Source organism: Myripristis murdjan, chromosome 14 (assembly GCF_902150065.1).
Source record: "Myripristis murdjan chromosome 14, fMyrMur1.1, whole genome shotgun sequence".
Lineage (NCBI taxonomy): Eukaryota > Metazoa > Chordata > Actinopteri > Holocentriformes > Holocentridae > Myripristis > Myripristis murdjan.
Window position 1 is genome coordinate 3,131,753 of NC_043993.1, and position 19,124 is coordinate 3,150,876.

Consider the following 19,124-nt stretch of genomic DNA (forward strand, 5'->3'; position numbering starts at 1 on the left):
GTTAACCAAACAAGCATTAATATTCAACTTTTTCTTCTCTGATCACCACCAATTTTTGTCCCGCATCTAAGAAGCCCTTTATGCAAAAAAAAAAGACAAATTTAGATTCTGTAAATCAATCACAGCTCCCATCAGTGCTGTATGTTTCTTTCCACACCTGTTGCCTGGTGATACTGAGACAAAGTAGTTCCACCAGTTAGCAAGCACAAGGGCTGAAAAATAGAGCGGATAATCTCAAACAAAGGTGTGATGTTGCGCATCCTTCATGACATTTTTCAGCTTTGGTTGGCCGCTCAAAATCACGCTGTGGGTCAGATCCATGTCAGAAGTGGATCTGGAGTGGCAAATACCACTATATGGGTAAGAATCTGAACCATCACCTTAAGCAGTATCTGTATGTAAGGAAAAAGTAGCTCCTCAAATGAAATCCTCTGGACAAGGTTGCTTTACGTAACCTTATTTAATATATAGTTCATATGATAATGGCGCATTCTGAGGGCAAGACCTGTTTTGCTGCTACCTTGTTCCCATCTGAACTGAAAGGTTACATCAACTCCTACGTGCAGACACAGTTTCAGTTTGTATTTTGTTCTCTCGTTTTTTAGGTGCTTTGAAAAGGGAAAAAAAATACTTTGCAGAGGCTATACAGATGAACAGAAATGCTCTTTCTTCAGTGAATTATTTCACGAGGGCTGGACCTCACATAATCGACTGGGCAGTATTTCAACTTGACCATGCACACTTAGCTGCCCCTCTTCTGCTCCACAGCATAAGCACCCATTTTATCAAGACATAAAGGCAGCGAACTCGTCCTTTTAAATATGACTATATTCTATTACAATGACAAGACCCAGATTTGATTTTTATGCTCCCGCACCTTGCGTAAGTAAATTAGTTTGAACTGCGAGGCTGGGCGGCGTTTGACTTCCCAACCCCTGCATATGTCTCCCATTTAAAAGCCCACAATCAAACTGCCATCCCGACAGTCTCGCCCGTGAACTTTCAAGTCACCCCAATATTGCAACCCACGCTAGGAAAAAAAAAAAAAAAAAAAAAAAAAAAAAAAGATCCATTTCAACCCTGGGAGAGAGACAGATAGAGAGAGAGGGAGAGAGAGAGAGAGCACGAGCGAGAGGAAGGAAGACGGAGTGCAAAAGCGACAGAGAGAGACAGTGAGAGAGACTCGCCGTGTCAAACCCAAATACTATTACACTTGTTATAATTCATTATTATTTCAGTGACAGGGGTCCTGGTCTGAAGGTGACTTCATTACATTACAGGTTATTGCCTCATATATCAAACTTGGGTGGCCCCAATTTTTAGGCAGCAGGAGTGTCTGGCTGACTGTGAAATTGACTGCTCTCCATCACAGAGTAATTAGATTAGCCTGCTGGTTATGTATAAAACAAGAGCAGACAGAGCGAGCTGCTCTCCTGAGGCTGCAGGCAGACGGGATGAGGACGGCGTTATGATGATGAGGGCACACGCGCATACTGTAGTGCACTGTACAGCAAGATGTGTGAGTGTGTGTGTGTGTGTGTGTGTGCATCTGCTGTGCCTGAGTGTGTATCCGTGTGTGGAGTTCGGAAGGAGTTTCACAACATGCAGAGGTTATCGATCCAGTTGTTTCACTTCATTATGCAGCACACTACAAAAAAAGTCTTCAGTGTAACAAGTCATTTAGTCTGATATTCAGCGTTAAAATGTTGTTCTTCAAAACAAGGGAAAAAAAAAAAAAAAACGCAGAATGAGATAATCCCACTTGTTTCTGATGCAGTTTCACTTGATTGAATCTGAGATTTCCTTAAAGTCAATAAGTGCAAAAATGACATTGTAGTGGTGCAGTGATTCCAGCAGCATTCCATTGTGCAACGTACAAACAACAGTCAGGGAGTTTATTTTCATTTGTTTTTGCCCAAATTAAAGAATGAAGATGAATAATAACATAAAGTAACAAGATGCTTATTTGAAAAAGTTTGCTAAGTTGAAAAACTAACACATTATGTAACTAGTTACCACAGAAACATATTATGCAGACTCTCACATGTCTCTCTAGCATACTCCCTCCAACCCTGCTAATCACTTGTATATTTTTGTATGTTTTTCACATTGCAGATTCAGATTGTGATCATTTCTACACAAGCTGCCTCAACAAAACTACATTTCTCTTGAGGGAAACTTTTGGTGTAACTTTTCCCGTGTTAGGTCTTGTAAAATTAGACTTTCAAAGTAGTTTCCCCAACACTGTCCATGTGCAAGTTTGTGTTACTGTTTGCCTGTGTGTGTGTGTGTGTGTGTGTGTGTGTATCACAGGGACAGCATGAGTGAGTATTGGTGCTGATGTATGTGCTTGTGTGTGTGTGTTCTACGCAGCAGCACATGTATTCCCAGGGTTTGCTGTCACATGAATCTAACATTAGGAGCAACAATGGCAATAAGCAGCGCCTGCTCTTTACTGCGGCTGCTGCATAATTCAGCCCCGCTGCCTTCGTACAAAAGCGCACATAAAAACAAGGTCGTTAAGCAGCTACGTTTCTGCTCGCTCTCGCCTGATAGAGACGTCTTTGTACTGTTTACATGATGTAGATCTCTGCATTTGGTCATTAATTTTTCAGCTGAGTGTTGAGGCCCTCTGGTAAAGCCTTGATCCTCCAACTGCCTGTCTTCAAGCCGAGGCCCCCCCTCCCACCCCAAACACCCAGACACACACATACACACACACACTCACATACCACATCGCACCTACACTAACTACACACTCAGCATCATTAAAGAGGGGTGTGGGCTGTGTGCATGCCTGTGTGTGTTTGTGAAATGAATCCATAAGTGGAATTGGTTGCTCAGTGTGTGTGTGTGTGTGTGTGTATGTGTGGGTCTGTGTGTGTGTGTCTGTGTGTGTATGCTAAGAGAAAATCTTTTGGGTAAAAAGTTAGAATGCTGCAACAGCAAATGTGATAATGCAGCAAAAAAGGAATAGAGACATAAAATCTAATTGAATCAACAAGGGAACATGTCATGCCCATAATTGCTCCAGGTGCAGTTTGATCTGATCAGTAAAAATTAGGCATCATCCCTGCATGTTTCCCCCAAATTAGACCAGTGGAATGGGTTTTCTGAAGTCTGAAATGTTGCCCTTCATTGTTGGCACTTCCACCAGGCTAATTATTTCACTTTTTAGTTTTTTCAAACACAAAAACATGATGCCAAAATGCATCATCCATATAAACTTTGTCAGAATCAGACTATGGATAGCTGTGATATCACCTGCACTGCAAAAAATGCAAATCTTAACAAGTGATTTAGTGTAATTTTGACTCTAGAATCACCTTTTCCTCAAACAAGGTATAAAAAAAATCAGCCAGTGGGATGAGATAATCCAGCTTGTTTCCAATATTAATCAACTTCTTTACAAAACTGGAATCAAGTGACATTTTCTTGATCCTTGCGGGCTGATGTGCCTTATTCTGCCTCAACATATTTATGCTTGTTCCCAGCAAAAAAAAAAAAAAAAAAAAATCCTGAAACAAGTGAAACTGCATTGGAAACAAGTGGGATTCTTTCATCCCACTGTCAGTTTTTTTTTTTTTTTTTTTTACCTTATTAAAGTCAAATCAAGGGTTGAGACTAAATCACTTGTTGAGATTGATTTTTTTTTTCAAGTGTGTTGCTGCATGGAAATGCCAATGTGTGTAGAGACTAGAGATAGAGATAGAGACATAAAAATATGATTGAATCAACCAGTAAACATGTCCTGCATAACTGGTCCAGGTGCAGTTTGGTCTGATCAGTAAAAACGATGGATCGTCCCTGAATGTTACATCAAAATCAGACCAGTGGAATGGCACACATGAATTTTCATCCTCTGAAATGTTGCCCCTCATTTACAGCGCATCCACCAGACTTCAGATTTCAGTTTTCAGATGATGCCAAAATTCATTATCCATACAGATTTTGTCAAAAAAAAAAATCAGAAAAATTATTTAGTCAAATTTTTCTTCAAACAAAGAGAAACAGTGGGATGAGATAATCCCACTTGGTTGCTATGCTAATCAACTTGTTTCCAGAATTTGCTTGAATCAAGCATCATTTTCTGGGCTGGGCTGATCTGCCTTGTTCCGCCTTGCTTCAGCATATTTATACCTATTATCTAATCCCACTGGCATATTTATTTTTACCTTGTTTGAAGAAAATCAAGATTTTTTAACAAGGAGGATGAGACTAAATCACTTGTTGAGATGGAGATTTTTTTTTCAAGTGTGTTTTTGGATGGAAATGCCAGTGTGTGTATGTGCACATACGAGTGCATGTATACAAATGTGTTGTGTTTGCTCGTGTGAAGGCATGCTTGTGCGTCTGTAGATAATGTGTGTGTGTGTGTGTGCTTGTGTGTGGATGGGTAGGTGTGAGGGTGGGTGTGTCAGGAGTCGTGTTAGTGATTGTCTATCAGTGCGGTGTCAGCAGAGGTCAAAAGGCTGTTTGCAGTAATGGAGCTTTTTCTGGATGAAAAGACAGCAGTGCAGCGCGGAAACGAATTGATGAGAAAACCAACAGATGTGTTCATCTCTCCTGATTCATTGGCCAATAGATCAAAATTGGGAAGCTGCAGCCTCACTGCTGATAGGGTCACACTGCCCTTTTTATGATGTTGACGCTGCAGAACTCTTACAGAGCTCCTAAATTTAAAATGGCTTTGGGAAAAATAAATAAATTAAAACACTTTTAACAATGTGCCCTCCCATGTTAGTGAGCTTCAGTTTTTTATTTTACAGGGTTTTCACACCTGCTTTGTTTAGGCCGTTTGAATGGAGCTCTGGTGCTTTTATCTCCTTGGTGCAGTTTGTGTGGAAACCGGCAATCAGAATCAAAACAACCGGACCCAGATGCTGTTATGGAGGACATCTCATCAGTGAGAATGAATTTTGATTTCTACACTAGAATATTCTGTACTCATGTGTGCAACTGATATTTGTAACAGACACATATGTTAGAAACTGTTGATGGGAAGTTAAAGGATCGGTATGGCAACTGGATTAAAATCCAAACATATTCTGCCTGAACAATAATAATCCATCTTCTAACTTTCCCATAAATTTCACAGTTCAAGTTGTCATATTGATAAAATTCAAAGGATCATTTGACTCCCTCATTCATCCATCCTGAGCTCGTGGTGCAACAGTAGCATGTCTGACTCCAGGTCAGAGGGTTGTGTGTTCCAGTCACATCAGGGTCAGATATTTAGGCACAGAGGCCGCCGCTCAGCTGGAGGGTTCAGTCAACAGAGCGTTTGGCTGCAGTTTCCAAAGATCACCTGTCAATCAACCTGTTTAGGGCAGGGCTCTGAGGTCTTTCCTCAGTGGATTTTCTGCTGATGGAGCATTCTGTAGTTGGCACTCTTTTCTTTGTCTGTTCAGCCATGGTGGCCATCGCTGGTCATGCTCTAGGGCTGAATCCAAGCGTCTGGACTTCACCGCACTTGCAGACTTGTAGATTTTGCAGGCTTGTTCCTGAGAAGTCTGTGAGTGATGAGAGCCGTCTGAATCCACAGTTCATCCAGTCCAAAAGGGGCCTCAAGCACACTCTTTACAACTGCCAATTAAAAAAAAAAAAAAAAAAAAAAAACTTGAGGCCTGTCCATCAGCAGCTTGTACAGCCTGGGTTAATGCCGTACATTCTGTGCAATTTCTTCCAGTAAGAGCCCCAACACTGCTTATTCCAGTTAGTGACAACAGCAAAACGGATATTTATGCGTACAAATGCAGCCAATCATTTGTTTAAGTTGCCAAAAGTTATTAAAGGAATTAAAGGCCTACTTTGTTTTAATTTGGCTCTTATCACTCACCTCGTATGAAGAGGTGCCAGCCATTGAAAGTCAGGGGCAATTAATATGAAAGTGTCCTTTGCTTTATGAAGAGAGTGAGTGAGTGAGTGAGTGAGAGAGAGGGAGTGTGTGTGTGTTTTCTTTTGTATGTGGGAAGGGTGTTTTGTTTTGGGACTGGGACTACTCTGAGGTGCTTACCATTGAAAGTCGGGTGCAATAAATTTAATGTTCTTTGGTTTAGGAGTGTTTCTGCCTTGTGAGTGTGTGTGTGTGTGTGAGAGAGAGAGTAACTGCTAAAATAGAGGAAGAACAGAGAAAATAAAAGATGGAAGAGAAGGTGACCTCACTGCTGTCTCCAGAGCTCTCATTAACAACAAGCTGGTCACCAGACGTCCCTCCTGCCCTCCATAACTCAAAACTCTTTCCTTTCCTTTCCTTTTCCGGAGAAATCAGCAAACACCATTTTGCTGCCAAATTGTTTTCAGAAGGTTTTCAAAAATTTTGCCCATCCACATCAACATGCCCAAGACACTTACATTTCTTTAACAGGCATACGCACAACACTATTTACTGTTTTGCCAATGCAGTTCCATTCGCGCGGACGAAAATGCCGTTTTAGTGTGGCTGCAATGGCCAAACGGAGGAATAGAGATGCTGTTTCAGATTTCTCCGGACTCGAGGGGACTCAGAGTAGCAAAAGTTACATACAGTTTGAATGAGGGAGAAAGAGACGGAGGGAAAGACGGCGAGAGGTCAGAAAATGAGAGACAGCTAGTGCTACAAGGAGGAAGAGAGAGAGAGAGAGTGAGAGACACAGGAGAGAGAGTTGATTAGTGAGCGAGGGGCAGGTGTCAAGGCACCACAGAGGCAGCAGAGCATGATGGGACTGTGAGGCGCTGCCGTTTTTCTTCCTTTGTTTTCATTTACAGGGAGAAGGTCACATTTCACCTTAGACCTCAGACCTGCACCCAGGAAGAGGACGAGCACGGCCGGAGGATTTACAAGGTCAGGTCACAGCTGCACTGGCTGACTTTTGATTTCCAGTATCCAGGAATACAGTTTGATTGAAAACATAGCTCAGATATCAGCCCGTCCGTAGAGCTGTCCATATGATGGATGTGATGCAGTTTACAATGTTAGGTTATTATGTAACTGAACAGTATTACACTGGTGTTCTTGGGGAAACCAGTGCAGTAAGCTCTTAACGTGAATCAGTCGTAATGCCACATTTTTTTTCTGAATGCCATACAGGTATGGAGGCAGGGGCGAACTGGGACTAAACAACAGCCCTGGGCTCTGACCCGGCCCAGCCCTGTTGTGTGTGTGGAAACACAAGAGTCTCCAGCAGTGGTGTCATAATGCCTTAATGTGCCTTGGTGTGAAAGTAACCCCAGTTTGTGCTTCTCTCATGTAATTATTATTTTATTTATTTTTTTGCATGAGGAACACATACTGGAACTAGGCTGAAAGGGAGCAACGTGAACACACTTCCCACTGTCCCTGTATCTGTCTGCGGAGCTTCCAGCAGCTCAGCTCTCTGCCCCTCATCATCCTGAGACAGTGGCAACGCCGCTGCCAAAATTGCAGTCAGAGACATGAGACATAAGAGAACAGAGAATGAGAAATAAGGCTGTTAAAAAGAGAGAAAAAAAGAAAAAAATGGAGAGGAGACAAAAGATAAAGATGAGCAGGAAGAAGAGGTGAATGCTAATGAATTATCACAACTGTGCATTTTCCTCTTATCAGAATGAGTACAAGCAGGTATGTTCCCAACTGTCCCACAAACACTATCATAAGTTCCTTCTATTCCAGTCGATGTAATATTTTTGAAAGGAATATAATCTTTCATTCCACTGAGTAACTTTGTTATTGAGACAGAGAGACAGAGAAGAGCGGGGTTTGACTTGATTTAGTTAGAGACTCCTGTGAGTCCTGCACCATCTTAACTTAATGATCTATAAAACCAGGTGATTTGTGCAGAAATCCTACACATACACTGACCAGAGACATAACTTCTTTACAGTGACCTTGTCTGGAAAATTAATTTGTGTTTAAATACGTAAAATAACTTTAAGTGCACTTACACAGCAGGACATTTGGGATCTTTGGAGACTTTGGGATCTCCACTGGAATTTAAAATGATGTTCTGTGGCTCTGAACAAACTTCAAAGCATGCATTTGTAATGACGAACCCACTGTTGGGACTGGCAGGGCTGAAGAGTAATAAAGCAGCTGTGACATTTTCATAAATAATGTTCCATTTTACTATTACAAATTGATGAAATGCGACAATGATTCAACCTATGCGGTTCTTGAAAGCTTTTATATTTGCGGTTCTAAACACTCTGGGTCTGGCAGACTTTTTCTTGGGAAAAATAACAACACAGGAAGTGATGGGTATTAGATTTCAGGCTGCAGCAAAAATAAAAAAAAAAAGTCCATCAACAGAAAATCCAAGTAGAAAGACACCCCAGTCACACCCACACTGTTTCAGTGACAGAGGATATCTTGGAGGTGCAGTGCACAGCGATGATAGCTTACAGAAAGAACAAACAAACAAACAAAACAAACAAAAAAAAACCCAACAACAGTCTTGTGCATTAATGAATATGATGGACTTGGAATTAAAAAAAAATAGCCACTAGGGAATAAGCTGTATTAACACAGTATTACCGTGCACTTACACCACTTTTCCTGTGTGGTTAATCTGCAGGGAAATATAAGGCCATTATAAAGTATACTGTCACCAGTCATCAGTCTACCTTCAGCAATATTCCCCCCGCCTGCTAACGGCCTTTCTTAATGTTACTCGCCAGCAATTATGATGAATTACCGCAATTATCCATAGCACCAGAAAACCTTGTGTTATTGATGGCGGATGCTTAGAGGGGCAAAACAAAGCCGGGAAAACAGCTTCCCTGCTGTATTTATGAGTGCTGCTTTATCTAAAAAACACACAGATAAAGGCCTAACATGCAACCCTGGCGAAAGAAAAATTGTTTCTATTTATACATATACCCACAAGAGCCAAAATGACAAAATAAGCAAGAAACTGCCTGAAGAAACTCCAGAATAAGACCTTGTGTGCTGCAGTTTGTTGTCAGGAGGAGGTGAGTGGGAGGCAGGGTGATGTGGCTGTTAGCCAGCCACGTAGTCCAAAGGTCACAGGTTCAATGCCGGAAACATCTAAAGTTTACATCACCTTTTAGTGAGAAACCCGCGCTCATCACAGAAAGGTCACAAGTTCAACCCCTGCAGCGTCTCAGGTGTCTGTCAGCGGTGAATAGAGCGTCGGCCCTGAGAGTGAAACATGACAGCGTCAGTCTGACACGTCTGGCAGCCGGTCATGTCAAAGTGTGCTTTAATGCTGAGATACTTTATCAATCTTCATAGTCAAGTTCCTCCACGTACATTGTCCCACCTCTGTCACCTTCTGCAGGGAGGTCAGAGGTCAGACTCAGCTACCGAGCAGCACCACTGGAGCTGGCAGATTCAATGACTTGTCAAAGAACATCCAGTCAAAGGACGGTGTCTCTAAACCTGAATGTAATTTATTTATTTTTTTTTTATCTTGAAAATATTATGAAATCACTCCTTTGACCTATAGAGATGCAATTTATTAATTTGTTTTCTTGTTGGAAAGAGTCTCATTTAGACTTTAATGTAATGAGCATCAGCATTCCAACATTGTTTCAGTTCTTTTCATGGCCAGTTTCATATTTTTATTTCTTTATATAAATGTTTTGATTTTTTAGACCATGACTAGACAGTGGACTTAAATACGTACTCACAAGGACAATCAGCACAAGCAGGTACAGGCGGCACAGAGAGACACAGGGTCAGCTGAGGCAGGAATTTCTTTTATGGCCCTTCTTTAAACATACTTATCAGAGAGCCTTTCCTGATTTTACTTGACTTTTAATTTTCTTTAAAGTGTCTTTCATTGTCTTTTACCCATAATTGTTTTGTTTTTTTTTTGACTGATATATTTATTTTTTGACGATTTAATATTTAATTTAATTTTATTTTTGATGTCTTTCTGAAACACTTTGTAACACTGATTTTGAAAAGTGCTCGATAAATAAAGATTATTATTATTATTACTATTAAAATAGAAGGAGGTGATAGGCTAGGGAAATGCATGAGGCGGGACCAGCAGACTGGGTTAACAGGACCAGGGGCGCCGTATATGGGGGACAAGTTAGGACAATTCCAAGGGCCCTTGCCTGACAGGGGCCCCAAAAAATAGGTAAAAACTAATAAAAAAATATTAAACCATCATCGAGTAAATATATATGTATTTTTTTTTTTCATGGGGCCCAAAATTCCTAGCAGCGCCCCTGAACAGGACACAGGTGACAACACTAAACAAAACAGAACTGCACGAGGGAACTGCAACAAATTACTCTTCTCTGATTGCTCTGTTCTTTAGTTTCCCACATATCAGCTGTGGAAATTGAATTTCCCCTTGTGAGTGTGAGTTGTGGGCTGCAAAAGGAGGAGGGACAGGTGGATTAGGGTTAGGAGTCTCTTACAACTTGCATAGAAAGCTGTTGCTGTGCCGATTACTATGTCCATTAAAGCGACGGTTAGAAAATTGTCAAAGGTGCAACAACTTATCCCTGTTGCATTTTATCCGAAAAGGGCAACAAACAAAAACAACAAAAATGCATGAACAGTATGGACAACACAAATTCAGTCAGGAAACTGTAGGTTGTGTAAGCCGGAAGGTTTTCTCATGAGCGTGGTTTTTCAGAGCGACCCAGTCATCACCTCACAGTCTTATTCAAAGCCTTTTAAGTGACACGTCACCTTACCTTGACAGGTTGCATGCATTGGGTGCCATCCCTCTGTCCGTCCATCTGATTTCTGAGCCTCTGCTGCCTGTTTTGGATGAAACTTGAGGGAAGGACCACCAGGCCAATAAGTCCCCAAGCTTCAAGCAGCAACGTCTCAGACACACAAAATAGCACAATTCCACGACACTTGGTCTTATTCATTTGATCCACTGCTGCTTCCATTCAAATTTATCATTGTATCATCTGTCTGTTTTCAAATGCAGCGTAGCTTTTACCTCAGCTTGCTGCTGTTTTTTTCTCCCAGTACCCTCAAACTGATGGTTGTGCATGTCATTTCCATATCCAAACACTTTATGCTGTAGAAGAGTGATAGGGTCCAATAGGCAGGGTCCAATTCTGGGCGTTTTGTTTGGATTTGGGTTTAGGTCGTGTTCAGCAGCAGAGATGAACCCTTTCTGTAACTTCACAATGTCAATGACTGCTTAAGGAAGAGCATATATACTCAGGGCTCGTATTCTTCTAGCCTATAGGTTCATAAAACCCTGCCACCAGTGGGACCATTAATGTATGATGCAGATGATCTTGGCAAGACGGCTTTTTCAGCAACACACCACTCATCCTATGATCATATTTCTGTCTCTTTAACATCTTACGCAAGCTAAACTACTGTTGACATCTGTTGTTTGAGCTTTTTACTGGGCAGTTTGGGCTGATGGGAGGTGAGACGAAAGACAAAACCGTTAACTTCAACATAAATTAGCTGGAATCTTTGGAGTCTGGCAGCTCTTTCCTACCTGAGGTAATAAGTTAATGATTTATATGGGCAAATATCAACGTATCTTAATAAAACGTTGTATTTATCTTCTCAAATAGGTGTAATTGAACATTACTGATCTTGTAACAGCGACCATTGGAAACAGTCACTGTTGATTGGTTCTATTCTTTCTTTCTGTCCACTTGCCACGAAATGATAAGAGCAGCGTGGAGTGAGGGATAGAGGAAGAAAAAGTGGGAGGGAGGGAGAGAGGGAGGGTAGGGTAGACAAAAGGAAAGCAGACATGCAGGGTGAGAGGGATGGATGGAGGGAGGAGGAGATATCAGGCAGATGAGAAGGATGTAGCGCAGATAAAAATCAGTTTGAGCTGAAGGGGGTTGGGAGGAAGCGAACAATTTTCCACATGAATTGGCTTGGCTCATCATAGCCACCGGGGGAAAAGTGTCGGTTACATTGTGTGTGTGTGTGTGTGTGTGTGTGTGTGTGTGATAATAAACATTTGTTGCTGTTGCTCCGGCCTTTCTCCAACACCCTCACCTCTCCAAACCTCAGGCCATTCCTTTGAGCTCACAGCACAAAGCCGACACACACTAACACAAATGTGCACGCATGCATGTGGAGTCACACACACACACACACATGCACACAAACAACGCACACATATACACACACATGCTTCGTGCGCGACTCTCCCGCTCCAGGCTTCTCCTGAATGGAGGAGGAGATTTGATTAATCTGGCTGTGTCTTTTGAGGATATCATCAGGGTTGGGCTGGCAGAGGAGGGCTGGTGGGAGTGTGTTTACTTTCCCACTTGTTTCATTTAACCAAAGAAATGAAAGGAGCCATGACATACTTCGACTGCTCCTGACCTCTTAGAGAGTTCAGGTTTGCTGACTCTCACTGGACATCCAAAATGAGTTATGTGGCCAGTGTGCCAATGCTGCGCTTTGGCTCCATCATCACAGGGCAGTTTCACACCAAATGTGGAAAAAGCTTTGTAGTGGACCCATAATGAACCTATGGACATAAATCACCATAGCCTGTCATCTGCAGTAACATTCAACATGTACAGTTCTGTTACACGACTGTCTGTGTTACTAAGAAGTGGTGTTATTGAGAGGTAGCCATAGTAACGCACTGCATGATAGGTAACGCCTCGGTGATACAAAAGTGCCATGTGGCTGTGCTCACATTTATCATTTTTCTGACTAGCAACACACTGGCTCTTGACAGATTGGGGCGGGGGGCAACCAATTGATGAGACACTGACACAAGGATTGTTCCATAGGCTGTATACTGTACGGTAGGCCTATTTGTGGACACACTGCAAAAACGCAAAATCTTACCAAGATTATTTGTCTTATTTCAAGTCAAAAATGTCTTATTTCTAGTCAAAATATCTCATTACACTTAAAATAAGACATGATCACCACCGAGATTGTTTTTAGACAATTTTCACTTGTTTCAAGTGAAAATTCACTTGAAACAAGTGAAAATTTGCTTGTTTCATTGGCAAAATTTGCCAGTGGAAAAATTAGCTAGAAACAAGAAACAATTTTTGCCAATGAAACAAGCAAATTTTCACTTGTTTCAAGCAAATTTTCACTTGAAACAAGAGACAGTTGTCTAAAAACAATTTGCTTCTGAGGTGATCATGTCTTATTTTAAGTGTAATGAGATATTTTGACTAGTAATAAGGCATTTTTGACTTGAAATAAGACAAATAATCTTGGTAAGATTTTGAGTTTTTGCAGTGCAGCTAATTCATTAAATTAGTTTTTCGCCTCGAATAAAACTATTTTTGCTCAACAGTCACTTAATGATCCACACTGGTTATCAGTCATCAGCAGATAAATTGACATCAGTCAGTTTGCCCTCACAAATACCTACCTGGATATAATGGCAACTAATTCGGCATTACTGAAAAAAAAAAACTGACTCTCACAATCATCTGACACATTTCGTTTTAGGTGCAGCAAATCCATGATAAGGACACTGGGCCTGTATTGTTCTGCTTTGAATTTTTTTTGTCTGATTTTTTCCCCCTTCCACACAGGAGCACTTAAGTTTGAAAAGAGACTCACTGCTGTAAATTTCATGACCTACTAAGCCAGCCATTTTACACCCGGCTAATGTGCTTTATTTTAGCAACCCCAAAATAACATGTAACTTGTGAAGTTGAACAGCTTGATCATGATGCATACAACCCACAAATGTAAGACCTCTGGGAAAAGGGATTTAGTCTAAAAAAAAAAAAAAAAAAATTACATCAGAAATGGCAGATATAGATGAGAGTGGTGGTGATGATGGTGGTGTACAAGGGCAAAATTGTAAATATCGTGTCACTGTTCAAATACTTTTGGACCTAACTGTATACTGAAATTTTGCTTGCCTGTTTTGAAAAGTAGAAAAATAATCACTAACTCTGATTGAAAACAGGCATGTTCCTGACCAGTTCCCTCTCCATGAAGAGCATGGCCAGAGACATGTCTTTGCTGTCATCTAGCCTGATTAATAAGGCAAGGCAAGGCAAGGCAAGGCAAGTTTATTTGTATAGCACATTTCAGTGACAAGGCAATTCAAAGTGCTTTACATAGAGCATAAAGGCATTAAAACAATATAAAAGCGACATAAGAAAACATACATAAAAACAATTAATAAAAAGAAGCTAAAAGGAGAATAAGATAGAACAGGAAGTTAAAAGTTACAGTGCAGTGTAAAATATTAAACCTTAATGTGGTTTAATGGAAGGCAGCGGCAAACAGAAAAGTCTTCAGCTGTGATTTAAAAGAACTGAGAGTCGCAGCAGATCTACAGTTTTCTGGGAGTTTGTTCCAGATATGTGGAGCATAAAAACTAAACGCTGCTTCTCCATGTTTAGTTTTTACGCTGGGGACAGAAAGCAGACCTGTCCCAGACGACCTCAGAGGTCTGGATGGTTCATAATTTAGCAGCAGATCAGAGATATATTTTGGCCCTAAACCGTTTAGTGCTTTATAAACCAACGGCAATATCTTGAAATCAATTCTTTGACACACAGGAAGCCAGTGTAAAGATCTGAGAACTGGAGTGATATGATCCACTTTCTTGGTCTTAGTGAGGACTCGAGCAGCAGCATTCTGAATCAACTGCAGCTGTTTGATGGATTTTTTAGGGAGACCTGTGAAGACAGCATTACAGTAGTCAAGTCTACTGAAGATAAATGCATGGACAAGTTTTTCCAAATCCTGCTGAGGCATAAGTCCTTTAATTCTTGATATATTCTTAAGGTGATAGTAGGCTGACTTTGTAACTGTCTTAATGTGGCTGTTGAAATTCAGGTCTGAGTCCATGACTACACCAAGATTTCTGGCTTGGTTTGTGGTTTTTAACATTATTGACTGAAGCTGAGCGCTAACTTTTAATCGTTCTTCCTTGGCTCCAAAAAACAATAACTTCAGTTTTGTCCTTGTTTAACTGATAAGACAATGGACAGTATAGACAGAATTTTAATTTTTTTTCAATGAAACGATGAAACTCTGAGTTGAGCTGAGTACTTGCTATGTTGACTGTGGCCTTGAATGTGAATAAAACACCGGCTGGCCTACCTACTATGATGCAATTATGTAGTACAGGCCAAAAGTTTGGACACACCTTCTCATTCAATGCGTTTTCTTTATTTTCATGACTATTTACACTGTAGATTCTCACTGAAGGCATCAAAACTATGAATGAACACATGTGGAGTTATGTACTTAACAAAAAAAGCTGAAATAACTGAAAACATGTTTTATATTCTAGTTTCTTCAAAATAGCCACCCTTTGCTCTGATTACTGCTTTGCACACTCTTGGCATTCTCTCCATGAGCTTCAAGAGGTAGTCACCTGAAATGGTTTTCACTTCACAGGTGTGCCTTATCAGGGTTAATTAGTGGAATTTCTTGCTTTATCAATGGGGTTGGGACCATCAGTTGTGTAGTGCAGAAGTCAGGTTACTACACAGCCGACAGCCCTATTGGACAACTGTTAAAATTCATATTATGGCAAGAACCAATCAGCTAACTAAAGAAAAACGAGTGGCCATCATTACTTTAAGAAATGAAGGTCAGTCAGTCCGCAAAATTGCAAAAACTTTAAATGTGTCCCCAAGTGGAGTTGCAAAAACCATCAAGCGCTACAACAAAACTGGCACACATGAGGACCGACCCAGGAAAGGAAGACCAACCCTGCGTTCCAAATCGCATACTTATACTTTTTACTTTTAGTATGTACTGCAGCTGCCCTTACAAAGTATGTAGTTTAGTATGTATTGGGACATACTAATTCTTTTTTTTCCCTACTAAATAGTATGGTAGTATGGGTATTGGAACGCAGGGCATGAGTCACCTCTGCTTCTGAGGACAAGTTCATCCGAGTCACCAGCCTCAGAAATCGCAAGTTAACAGCAGCTCAGATCAGAGAGCAGATAAATGCCACACAGAGTGAAGGCAAAGGGGCCAACAAGTGCTAAACACCTCTGGGAACTCCTTCAAGACTGTTGGAAAACCATTTCAGGTGACTACCTCTTGAAGCTCATCCAGAGAATGCCAAGAGTGTGCAAAGCAGTAATCAGAGCAAAGGGTGGCTATTTTGAAGAAACTAGAATATAAAACATGTTTTCAGTTATTTCAGCTTTTTTTGTTAAGTACATAACTCCACATGTTCATCTACAATGTAAATAGTCATGGAAATAAAGAAAACGCATTGAATGAGAAGGTGTGTCCAAACTTTTGGCCTGTACTGTAGGTGCAAGCCCACCTGGATCCCATAGAGGTTGCACTGCACTGTTTGCAGTTCGCAAACGATTGTCTTAACATGAAAGTGGCCGGGGCAATCTTCAACCAGACCGAAATCACCCCAAAGTACAGTACTCCATGGGTCACAGCTTGATGCTGATTGAACAATGATGTTCAGAGGCAGGACAAACTGTTTTGAACAGTCCCATGCTAGCACAACGCTGTGGCCCCTTCCTTTGCCCTTTAGTGAAGCTTCGCTGTTTCGCCCTAAGGCACAAGCCGCCCCTGTAGCAACATGCGTTAACACTGCAAACAACAAATGCTGCATTTCTTTGACAGCAAATTTTGTATGGGAATGTATAATATGGTAGAAGAAATGACAGTAATAATGACAGTAATGACAGTAATAACTTCCAGATGTTAAATAATAAATATCTAACTGAAATTAAAATTAGACTTGAGCAAGGATGTCTCATTTTGTTAAAGGCCAGTTGCCTTGACTCGTCTCTCCTCTTCTTCTTTGTCAGGTTGTTCTGCAACCTACTGCTCAATGTCAGCAAAACCAAAGAGCTGATAGTTGATTTTAGAAAAAAGGAGGCAAAGACACACAACCCTGTCTACATCAATGGAGCTGAGGTGGAGCAAGTAGGCAGTTTCAAGTTCCTGGGAATCAACATAACAGAGAACCTGACATGGACTTCACATATCTCTGCCCTGGTTAAAAAAGCCCAGAAACGGCTGTATTTCTTAAGGAAACTTAAGAAAGCAAAATTCCCACGCCAAGTTCTTGTCAGCTTCTACAAAGGAGCGATTGAAAGCATCCTGACTGGAAACATCACAAACTGGCATGGGATGTGCACGGCCCAGGACAGGAAGACTCTGCAACGAGTGATTAAAACTGCCCAAAACATCATTGGCACCCATCTACCAAGCCTCAGTGATATCAGGGAGGTGAGGTGAGATCCTAAAAGACAACACCCACCCCAGCCACAGCCTGTTCACCTGCTGCCGTCAGGCAAAAGATACAGAAGTATTCGCTGCCGTACAACCAGACTACAGAGCAGCTTCTTCCCTCAGGCTGTGAGACTACTAAATGCACCATCTGAACTCCTCCAGGCTTAATAATTTTATTTTTTATACAATCAATTAATCAATCAAGAGGGAACCACACTTTAATTTCATTATTCAACCTGTTGTATAATGACAAATAAACTTCCTTGTATCCTTGTATCCTAGTAAACTTCCATGATAGTCAGGACTCCTCATGCCCTCTGCCCCAGTTTGTTGCCTGCTCACGCCTCTTCAGCCTACCAGCCTGCCCAGCCTGGCTCTGCCGTCATCGCTGCCCCCTCTGCCCTCTGCTCCAGCCTGCCTCCCATCATTACCACCATCCTCTTTGCCTGTTATCCTTCAGTAACCCCCTTCTTATCCTTCAGCCTTTTGTCACTGTCTGCATTTGAGTCCATGAACAAAGAAAGCCATAACAAGTTCCAAATAACACATTTTTTTTTTTTTTACCACTTGAATCAACATCTCCTGTCTGCCTCCTTCTAACAAGTCAAAGAAAGAATGACAAAACCTTTGAGTTAAAAACTCTTTGCATAAAGTTTTCAGCGCCACCATTTGTATACCCTGTCCCAGCCCGCCACGGCTGAAATTGACTGTATATGAGAATAAATAACCATTTGCAGATTTGTTTCGAATGGGGTAAACACATCCCGTCAGCAAAATGTGTGTGACCCCACAGCGACCTCCCAAGTGTGCCGCAGCTACATTTAATTTACAGGAGAACAGCATGAACCGAGGTGTTCACACACACACACACACACACACACACACGCGCGTGCGCACAAGCAATAAGCACACGCAAGCCTGCAAGTTTCATTACACACACAAAAACATGGAGTCCCCAGCCACATTTAGCATAAACACACCGTGAGCACAATCGTACCTACATGCACACACACACACACATACGCCCACACACACACACACACACACACACACACACACAATTGTAAAGCATTGATACATGCACTTTCTTGATGGATCAATAACGCCGAAACTCCTGCGAAACTACCGACTACAAGACACAAACACACTCATTTAGGCTTAGGCATTAAGTTTACCCAGGCAGCGCTACAGCTACGAGACAACAGATAAACAAAAGCAAATTAAAAGCGAGGGCCCCTCACTGATGCTTAATACTCCATAAACCTCCCCGGGCAACCTCTAACCGACTTCAGTGATTATATGGCAGTCAGACTTAAAACGAGAAAGAGACGGAGGGAGAGGAGAGAGGGAATGACAGAGAAACAGAATTAGGCACTTTGAGAAAGGATAGACAGAGAGAGCGATGCAGAGGGCGAGAAACTTAAAAGGAGAAACAGACGAAGACAGAGAAAATGGATCAACAACTAAGGTGCAAAAACCCAAGAAGAAGGAGCTCAGCTGTGGAAGGTTACTAGGAGAGAAGCCACCAGAGACTGGAGAAAGCTCTGGAGAAACTTCCTGCAAAGCTGCTTGGGTCTCATTAACATTACACTGCAAAGAATGTACATCATACTCTACTGACAGACTTTTTTTTTTTTTTTTTTTTTTTTTTTTATACCTTGTTGAAGTTAAATAAGATTTTTTACACTGAAGATGAGACTAAATAACTTGTTACGATGAATTTTATGTAGTGTAAATGCACTGAAATTCACTTGAATGTCTTCATAATGTTGCAATTATTTAAAGTTGCACTCTTCAGAGTTGAGGGCTGACTGGAGTAAGAACCGTTTAGCCAAAGCTGACAAACATGTGCTTTAATAAGCATGTAATTTATGGAGACTTCCTCCACCAAAAAACAAAAAACAAAAAAACAACTCCACAGTTATGTTCAAGCGATATATAGTTATGTTTTAAAGTTAAGTGACCTCTACTGGTCGTGCACAAAGCAACAGTGTGGTGTGTGGGGAAGTAAGGTGACATGCTG